The sequence below is a fragment of the Leptodactylus fuscus genome, chromosome 6 (assembly GCF_031893055.1).
Source record: "Leptodactylus fuscus isolate aLepFus1 chromosome 6, aLepFus1.hap2, whole genome shotgun sequence".
Classification (NCBI taxonomy): Eukaryota; Metazoa; Chordata; class Amphibia; order Anura; family Leptodactylidae; genus Leptodactylus; species Leptodactylus fuscus.
The window spans coordinates 36,812,378-36,823,452 of NC_134270.1; positions in this window are offsets into that span (position 1 = coordinate 36,812,378).

Consider the following 11,075-nt stretch of genomic DNA (forward strand, 5'->3'; position numbering starts at 1 on the left):
GTCACCTGAAGAGATGTTACTGTATTAATATTCTTTATTAGTAGGTGATGTCGGCTATGGTTCTACTAAACTATGGGGTTATCATGTCCAGAGGAAGGTTATGTAGTGCGCTCTGTAAATGAATACAGTCTATTGTTCTCTGTAAGCAGCCAAGTTGTGCGACTGTAGTGTTCTTCAGTGGGATACAACAAGTCCAAGATATGTGATCCATGATAAAGATGACAAAATCCCCCAATCTTATTCACTTCGTCAACTTTTTACTTGCATTTACCTATTTAGTAACAGTACTCGTGTAATACTCAGAATTTAGCAAATGGTTTGCTTAGCGTCTCTGGTGATGACAGGGTTAATACATCATATCATGGTCTAGGGTGGTTTTAGGTTAATATTGTTATTAAATATGGTTTTAGGTTCATAGTTCAATGGTAAGGTGGATTCTAATGATATTGAGAAAAAGACGACAATCGAGACATAACAAGGATTTAAGTGATTTTAATGCAAGAAAAGCAAGAGAAAGAAAAGACAATCAATAAGAAGCAACACTTATTCTGAATCTTGGGGAAACCCAATGCCATGTGCACTGACACCCCAAGATATACAGGAAATTCAAAGATGATAGGAAACCCAGCAAGCGTCAAAAGTCAGATGGGATACCTAGTATATTATAGGGTGAAGACGTGTTATAACCTTCTCCTTAGAGAATAGAACTTTCCAGAAGTTGAGATATTGGTCATGTACATGTTTTATATTCACTGATATGGAATGAGACCTTATACCCCTGGACCCCATGAAACGCTTAAACAAAGTTAGAATTGAAGTGGAAGAGACATCAAGAAGCATATATGTTATGCTGTTATATGGTATGGTATAGGATAGTGAAGGGGTTAAATGCTGGTGGGCTCCGGCAGTGTAAGTTGTTTTTCTGGTTCTGATTTCCAAATCCTCTTCTTTCCTTTCCTCTGCACTATCCAGTTAAAGAAGCACTCCAGCAATGTGCCATATACTGTATCCTAGCTGTGTGACTTATTCAGTTCTATCCATACACAGTATTTTAAATGGTCACTAACTTCAGATAACTTAGCGCATGCAATTCTGGATCAAAAAGCAATACACTTATTTATAAATGTTGCTGTTTTCTGCCTGTAAAACCTCTCTATAGTTGCTGCCACTAGGTGTCTCCCTTCTGTCTAATTATTATTATATATATTTTATAATTATTATATATTATAATTCCTATTTTTATTGTATTATTTCACTTACTTATATTAAATATTAATTTGCTGTTTGCTGCCTGTTACTAGGGAAGTTCCATTCTTTTGTGTATAGAACTTCCAATGAACTAAAGAATTACATCACCATCTAGCAAACCCTTCCTAGTAGTTCTTAGTCACCTCCCCTTCTAGCTCCTTCTTATGCCTTCCTTTTGTCTTTGTATGTCCTCCATACATAGGATGCTGCTAAAGGTATAATTGTTATCCTCTGTAAGTGACCAAGTAAGTCCGTACAATGATTAGCTGCAGAGCTATAAAACTCTACTGATTCAATGCTTGTGTACACTATTTGTGTGCTGTGTGCAGAATCTCCAGTGTATTCCTGTATGATGAAGCTACATGCAGCTCACCCTTGCCCTCTGTTTGGGAGAAACATATCACAAGCAGGAGGGAGCGAAGACAAGTTTAAGTGGGGTCACATATAATATACTGAAACTTTTCTATGTGAAGACGTTCTACATTGATGATCAATCACTTTCGGTTCTTATATAGGACTCAGAGCAGAGCCAGTGCAGTTTAATGAGACCCAACTTCTCTGCCTCTGGAAAGCCAAAGAACCATAAGGGGAACCAAATATTTTTACGTTGGATTTTTAAAATTTGCTAATTTGGGGCCACTCTGTATGATCATTTACTGGCATATATGATATCCCAGGTATGAGCTGGCGCAAATTTCATTGCGGGCACACGACCCCAGCAGATAATGTTCCAGATTTACAATGAAGGGGTGCAGGATGTATCAAAATCTTGATGCATTCCCCCTTTGTATCCTAAAGAAGTAATATTGAGGAGAGTTAGTGTTACTGTAAGCTTTATGGATGCCATTGTGTTTATATTACATCTTGTAATTGAATAAAACTCCAAAATATCTGATTACTTATCATTCCAAGTCACTCTCTGACAATAACTTACCAACAATGTCTCCTGTATCTCTTTGGCATAGGGAAGACACCCAGAGCTGCAGCATCCGCTGTACATTATTTGTGACACTCTGCTGCAGTGGCAGAAATCGGACATAACTTTTATGAATATCTATCACTGAGAAGATCCGCAGGCAGCCGCAAGTCTCCTATACAGCCGCTGAGATGTGGAATTACATGGTGTCTACTTAAAGGGAACCCATCACATTGCGAATGCAGCCGGTTCAGTAGTAGCATGTTATAGGGCAGGAAGAGGCAAGCAGGTTGATATATAGTTATATGGGAAAAGATTCTGTGTAACGTATTTTATGCATTGAATTCTTTGCTAATTCTATAATTAGGAGTCCAGTGGGCGGTCTTATCAGAAATTGACAGCTATCGCTATGTGAGTGTACATACATGCAGAGATAACTGTCAATCACATTGTAGGACTCCTCATTGGACTCGAGCATAGAGGGATTTCATTTTTTTTCTTCTCTGTAGATTGTGAGCCCCCACATAGGGCTCACAATGTACATTTTTCCCTATCAGTTTTTTTGCTCTTGGCAGGATTCGAACCCAGGACTCCAGCACTGCAAGGAGATTTCATTGAATTAATGACATATAAGGTATAATGAATTGTATCCCCATAACTATATATCAATCTGCTCAGCTCCTCTTGCTCTATTACATATACAAATTTACAATTTCCACTGTAGCTACTTTTCTGCAATGTTTGGATGTGATTGTAGGGCTTCAGCCTAATGGTGTTTCGATGCGATTATGTTCCCATCTAATGTGTATGGGGGTCTCCTAACTCTCCTTTTTGTCCTCACTGTTGATAAGTTGAGGTCAGGGCTGGTGTTGGGGCGCAAACTGGGAAAATACCCTTCCCCATATCTCCAAAGGGGCCCTGGGATCAGCAGTACCAAACATTTCGTCTGGGGACCCAGATCGGGGGAGCCTTAATAATAAGTGTATCGGCGTGCTATATCATGAAGGTAGTCACCGTGTGGAGGTGCTGTGCTACCTGGGCCTAGTATAAAGGGATTAGTGGTCTTATCATGTGTTTTGTTTTGTAATTGTCTGTATAGTGGTAATAATTCTCCCCAGTATAGCGGTATATACACATAATGGTACACACACATGGCAGTTTCACAACTATATATATGCTTACAAATTTTTAACTGATGCTCCATTTAGTCAGTGGTTGAGCAGTGATGCTCCATTCAGTCAGTGGTTGAGCAGTGATGCTCCATTCAGTCAGTGGTTGAGCAGTGATGCGCCATTCAGTCAGTGGTTGAGCAGTGATGCGCCATTCAGTCAGTGGTTGAGCAGTGATGTTCCATTCAGTCAGTGGTTGAGCAGTGATGCTCCATTCAGTCAGTGGTTGAGCAGTGATGCTCCATTCAGTCAGTGGTTGAGCAGTGATGCGCCATTCAGTCAGTAGTTGAGCAGTGATGCTACATTCAGTCAGTGGTTGAGCAGTGATTTTTCATTCAGTCAGTGGTTGAGCAGTGATGCGCCATTCAGTCAGTAGTTGAGCAGTGATGCTCCATTCAGTCAGTGGTTGAGCAGTGATTTTTCATTCAGTCAGTGGTTGAGCAGTGATGCGCCATTCAGTCAGTAGTTTAGCAGTGATGCTCCATTCAGACACTGACTCGTGTGGGGAGAATGTCGATAAAGATGAGGGATCCAAATAGAAACCCCCCCACACACACACACACCTGAATCCCTGGTGTCACGGAGAGATGAGCATGCAGAGTCTGATATCTTAAACCTCTGCGGGGTTAATAAAATAAATAAGAACATCCCTTTAACATACCACATTTCAAGCTGAATCAGCCATTGCAGTCACCTATAAGTTGAATTTTTCACCAATTTTCCAATGGCTTTATCAAACTGCAGCAAGTTATTAGATTCAAGTATAACTTTACTACATCTGTATTATTTTAGTATTGATTCTTTATTAGCACAGGCGCAGCTTGTACCTCCTGTGTCCTAATACAAAATCCATCCAGGGTCCTCACTCACCATGTGCTATCTATAATACTCCTATCTTTAGGTCCAGGGACCGGCAGCCATTGCTTCCCCTTTGACCCCTATAGCTACTTCCCTGGTGATATCTACTTATATATTTAATTTTTAGATTTTTAGTATATTTCTTTCTAATTTATCTCATCTAAGTGTATAAATCAGGTGATATCCACTTGACTGTTCGATGATATGCAAAGTTTACAGCCATCTGTTCAGTTTTCATGTTATGGTGATATCCAGTCTGAGTTATATTAAGGTTTGTAAGCTTCCTGTGTGCTAGGCATATACTGGTGTGAGGGAGACACTATATCCTATGGAGGTGACAATCTGGGAACTGTGCCCAGCCACATGCTAGTCCCTTAGCAAAGCCTTATCCGGGCACCTGGGAAGGTGGGACCAGAGCCAACCTGTCATTGAGATGATCATCCATGTAACACCTTCTAGAGGTCACATAATACAGATAGTAAACAACGCAACCCCCGTCCTCCGAGAGGGAATCACGGCATAAACACGTTCCAAAAACTAACTTTGTTATAAGTATCGGATCAACTTGATACTATTGATATCATGAATGTAACCTTCCATAATGTAATACTGCTGATCAACATGGCCGGGGGGGGGGGGGGGTCCTTAAAAAGTTTTTCAATACTACGATGAGGAAAAACAGAAGTCACATCAATTATTGGTTAAGAAACCAGAGAGACTGGAAAATATTATCAAAACATTATCAAAAACCACAACAAAATCAAGTCAAAAATACATGGCCATTACAAAAACCTCATCCCAAAACCTTATAAATGTTATATATGTATAAAATTCTGGGGTTTTAGAGGAATTATCAACAATATTCAGTGTGAGCATAGCCCAAGAACGATTCTTCAGTAATAAGATGATCACATCCTATCCTATTATCCTATTAATATTATAAATGTGAAAGTTTGTGGGTTTGTGAGTTTGTGTGTGTTTGGATGTTCGGATGTTTGTTCCTCAATCACGCAAAACCCGCTCGACCGATTTGGCTGAAAGTTTCCACAAACATAGTTAATACACTCGATTGCGCAATAGGCTACTTTTCGTCACAATAGCGCACATACGTTTGTGCCAGGACCCCCACAAAACCCAAACTCACACCACCATCTCTGCAATCTCACGCACTTTGGACCATAGCAAGCCACCAAATTCATATTGCCCTCTACAGCCTCGCCCCTAACCCCACACAATCACATATACATATACTTTACCACTTTGCCCCTCCCCTTAATGATACTCCAGGAGGCTCTCTTTAACGCTCTGGAGCAGCCATGTTTGCCGACCCCCACCGCTCTGACAATCCGCGACACCGCCCACCCATGTCAATACCCCTAGGAGGTCTAATAAATGCAAAAAAAATGTTTTTAAAAAAAGTAAAAAAAATATAAAAACAAATAAAAAGGATTAAAAATTCAAATCATCCCCCTTTCCCTAGAACACATATAAAAGTAGTGAAAAACTGTGAAACACATACATGTTAGGTATCCCTGTGTCTGAAATCGCCCGCTCTACAAAGCTAGACAAATATTTTTCCTGTTCGGTAAATGCCGTAGCGGGAAAAATGGTCAAAAATGCCAAACCGCCGTTTTTTCACTGTTTTGATTCTGATAAAAATTTGAATAAAAAGTGATCAAAGCAATAACATTTCCCGAAAATGGTAGAACAACAAAGTACACCCGGTCCCGCAAAAAAAGACGCCCCATACATCCCCGTACACGCACTTATAAAAAAGTTACGGCTGTCGGAATATGATGACTTTTAAAAAAAAAAAAAAAAATTTTAAACACAGTTTTGGACTTTTTTAAAGGGTCAAAAAGTAAATAAAACCATATAAATTTGGTATCCCCGGAATCGTAACGAAACACAGAATATAGGGGACATGTCATTTTGGTTGCACAGTGAACGCCGTAAAACCGAAGCCCGCAAGAAAGCCGCAGACCTGCATTTTTTCGTCCAATCCACCCCATTCTGAATATTTTCCCTGCTTCCCAGTACATTATATAGAATAAATAATGGTGGCATCATGAAGAAAAATTTGTCCCAGGAAAATTAAGACCTCAGATGGCTCTGGGAGAGGAGAAATAAAAAAGTTATGGGGTTTAGAAGGAGGGGAGTCAAAAACGAAAAACAAAAATCAAAAAATGCCATCGGTGGGAAAGGGTTAACTTCAAATACCTCTGTCCCAAAGTCACTATGTAAAGTTTCTCACAACACCGTATATATAGCAGCTCTAATACAAATTAACTTCAACACAAAAGTCTCACGTATTCTCTGAATTACAGAAAAAACAAGATACAAAGTTACATTTCATATCCCATACCTTATACACACTACAAAAACCTTACCCGCGCCTGTATATACCCACTACTATAATCACCGCAGATGAAGTCGCGGGTACCAGCTAGTGTGTAATATGTGGAGAAATTTAGTAGCGAGTGTTTCATTTTCCAACAGTGCCCCCACAGGACAAATGACGTATTACACTACAAAGTTCCCTTTGGAATCAGTGGGTTGTCCATGTAATCCATGTCTGTGTTGGGTTTTGTTTCCCATAGCCACCAATTGCAGTGCAGCTTTCACGTCTTAAAATAGACTTAGAATAGAAAGCTGCCTTGGGATTGGTTTCAGCAGTTTCATAAATCTGTCCAAACTCTCTTGTAACTGATAAGGGGATGTCCAGATTCGTGGACCAGGCTTTATTCACTCAAAATTACATAATAGAATCCACCACTGGAACCTCCTCCAAAACATGGGAATGGGATCCTATTCGGAACGGCCATTTCGAATAGCATGCACCCATAGGAATGAATGGAAGTGGCTATGTCCATTCATTCCTATGGGTTTCGAATAGTACTCGCTCATCTCTATAACACGTATGCAACCCCTCCATATAAAGTCTATGGGACTGCAGAAGATCATCCAGCTGGCCCCATGTCTGTCCCATATACACAGAATAAAGTGAGACCCGGCGACAATGCCCGCGATTAGAGCCTACTCTGATCGGGGTCATTTAACCCTTTGAGGCATGACTAAGGCATCTATTTACCGGAGGAACATTGCCGTTCCCTGAACAAGATCTGGAGGCGGCAATCCATTACTATAACAGCTTGGAGTCTATTGAAGACGTGGAGCCTTAGCCTTAATAATTTGTTTATTTTACTTCTAACTTTTGCACAAACCACTCCTGGCTTTGGCTTATAAAACCGCAAGAAAAAAAGCTGCATTTCCACAACGTGGGGCCTTTTCCTAAGGCCGGGGCCCCACGGGACGTAAACGCCGCAATTTGCCCGCAGCGGAGACTCTGCGGGAAAAATCGCTGCGTTTTACAGTGCAAGTGAAGGAGATGGGATTCATGCGAATCCCATGCCCACTTTGCGGAAAAAAACGCAGTGCAGACAAGCTGTTGCGGCTCTGCAAATCGCAGCATGTCAATTATATCTACGTAAACTCCGGCGGCTTTCCCGTAGATATAATGTTAAGAGAAAGTCTGCAGAGGAAAACTCTGTGAACTTTCTCTTAAAAGCACTGCAGAAAGAACCGCAATGCGTTCACGCAGCGGAGCGCTGCAATTAAGGCCCGTGGGGCCTTAGCCTAAAGCTGTTTTCTGGCCTCCCCCCCATCCTTGTAATTTTTAATACTGACGGCCTATCCACAGTTTACTGTGCTGAATGGGGTCAGAAGCAGCTTTTCTCCTATTCAAATAACAAATGCAGAGCTGCAGTACCCTGATAACACCATTATTGTAGATGGCGCTGTAGCTCTGCATCTATTACTTGAATAAGTGTCCTTTGCTGTATATTTTGGCAAACCCTCAATGATCAGATACTGATGATCTATCATGTTGGTGGATCATCAGTATGAAGAATGACATGGGGACTAGAAAACCCCAGTCCTGGAATGCCCCTTTAACAATCAGCCAAGCCAATAGCCATCAGTAGTTCATCGTTTAGGGTCCAGCTCCTGATAACCCCTCTTTGCAGCTGAAGGAAAGGTTCATGGCCCTCTAGTAGACACTACATCACCTTGTTTACCAGGCACAGGGTCACACATTTAAGGCTGGGCCTTCTATCGCACCTCACGGCAGCTCAGTCCCATTCAAATGATTTTTACTGCTCTGCTATACCAAGCTCAGCCACATCTATATATACAGCGCTGCACCTGAAGTGGACATGACCCTACATTCAGCTGACTGGTGAGGGTGCCGAGAGCTGGACCCCAGCTGTAGAAATATCCATAGCCTATGCTAAAGATACATCATAGTTACGAAAAATCCTAAGGAGCTGCAATCAAGGTTGTGTCTTAGACAACCCCTTTAAGCATCTGCCATACAAGAAATGTGGGTTGCTTAAAATACTATGGATATCACGGTACATTGCACGTCCTTTATATAGATAGTCACTGCCATTACCAATAGTGGTTGGTGAGTCTGGAGAAGATTAGGTTTCAGGAAGATAGAAGGAATAAATCAATGGGATGTGTTAGTAAAAGTGACATGAGGATAGGATCGGGTTTCCTGATAGCCCAGACAGGGCAGAATTACATATATGGTAAATGGGTAAAATATATACGTCCAAATTCTCATCCCATATGGCCTAGTTATTAGCACAAGTGGCTGGTTAACCCCTTGTGGACTGACATGTCTGAAACCGTCTGCTTGGTCCATCGCTGATTCTGCTGAGACATTTCTAGAGTCTGCAGCTGCAGAGAAATCATGCAGCTGCAGCAGAGGAGACGGCCGGGCTCCCCATGGAGGATGCAGAGACAGTTTATCACCATCCCTGCCTTCCTGATGGCTGTATATACACTACTCAGTAAGCGCCATTGCCCAAGGAAACCGCAATGCTTCTTACTGCTGCAGCTAGGGGCTCCAGGAGTTGCTGGGTCTTAGCAGACCCAGATAAGCTCTGCAGTCTTTGTCATAGGGCTGCACTTACCCTGCACAGGAGTCTAATATGTCAGCTCCAGTTATAGGTAAACCCGTAATATAAATATGTCCCCTAAATGTATCTTATGACCTTATGAGGGACACAATGGCCAACCATTTACTATCTAGGATGTACCAAGAAAGTCGCCAAAAATGCGCCTCAACTTGGTGCATATTGGCACTCCATGGCACATCTCAACTGCTGTGGCCCACTCACTACTTTTTAGATAGTGGGCAGAGTCTGGTAGACGTGGGGTGACCTAGTGCCCCCTTTCCTGGTCCCTACACGGTACACTGTATAATATCCCATAGTGACCTCAGAACACAGTTTAATGTCCCATAGTTTTCCTTTAACACAGTATAATGTCTCATAGTAGCCTCTGAACACAATATAATGTCCCATAGAAGCCCCTACATACAGTATAATGTCCCATAGTGGCCCCTGCACACAGTATAATATTCCATAGGGATCTCCACATAGTATAATGCCCCATAGTGGTCTCCACATAGTATAATGTCTCATAGTGGACCCTTCACACATTATAATTTCTCATAGTGGCTCCTCCACACAGTATAATGTCCCATAGTAGCCCCTACGAACAGTATAATGTCCCATAGTGGCCCCTCCACACAGTATAATGTCCCATAGTAGCCCCTACGAACAGTATAATGTCCCACAGTGGTCTCCACACAGTATAATATCCCATAGCGGTTTCCACAAAGTATAATGTCCCACCATAGTCGTCACCAAATAGCATAATGTCCCATAGTAGCCCCTGCACACAGTATAATATTCCATAGGGATCTTCACATAGTATAATGTCCCATAGTGGTCTCCATACAGTATAATGTCTCATAGTGGACCCTTCATACATTATAATTTCCCATAGTAGTCTCCACATAGTATAATGTCCCATAATGGCCCCTTCACACAGTATAATGTCCCATAGTAGTCTCCACATAGTATAGTGTCTCGTATTGGCCCCTCCACACAGTATAATGTAACATAGCGGTCTCCACAAAGTATAATGTCCCATAGTGGCCCCTTCACACAGTATAATGTCCCACCATAGTGGTCTCCACATAGTATAATGTCCCATAGTGGTCCCTTCACACAGTATAATGTCCCATAGTGGCCTCCATACAGTATAATGTCCCATAGTGGCCTCCACACAGTATAATGCCCCATAGTGGTCTCCACATAGTATAATGTCCCATAGTGGCCTCCATACAGTATAATGTCCCATAGTGGTCCCTCCACACAGTATAATGTCCCATAGTGGCCCCTCCACACAGTATAATGTCCCATAGTGGCCCCTCCACACAGTATAATGTCCCATAATGGCCCCTCCGCACAGTATAATGTCCCATAGTGGTCCCTCCATACAGTATATTGTCCCATAGTGGTCCCTCCATACAGTATAATGTCCCATAGTGTCCTCCATACAGTATAATGCCCCATAGTGGCCTCAATACAATATAACGTCCCATAGTGGCCTCAATGCAGTATAATGTCCCATAGTGGCCTCAATACAGTATAATGTCCCATAGTGGCCCCTTCACACAGTATAATGTCCCACAGTGGCCTTTCCACACAGTATAATGTCCCATAGTGGCCTCAATACAGTATAATGTCCCATAGTGGCCCCTTCATACAGTATAATGTCCCATAGTGGCCTCAATACAATATAATGTCCCATTGTGGCCCCTCCATACAGTATAATGTTCCATAGTGGCCTCAATACAGTATAATGTCCCACAATGGCCCTTATGGTGTTCATTGCAAATATTGCAAAAACTTCAGGTTCAGCAGAACCAAAAATTTGAGGGGTCCACCAATGAACTATTATTATACTTTGGAATCTTTCCAGACCCCAGAGTATAATGATGAGAGGCCTTTGGAGGATACAAACAT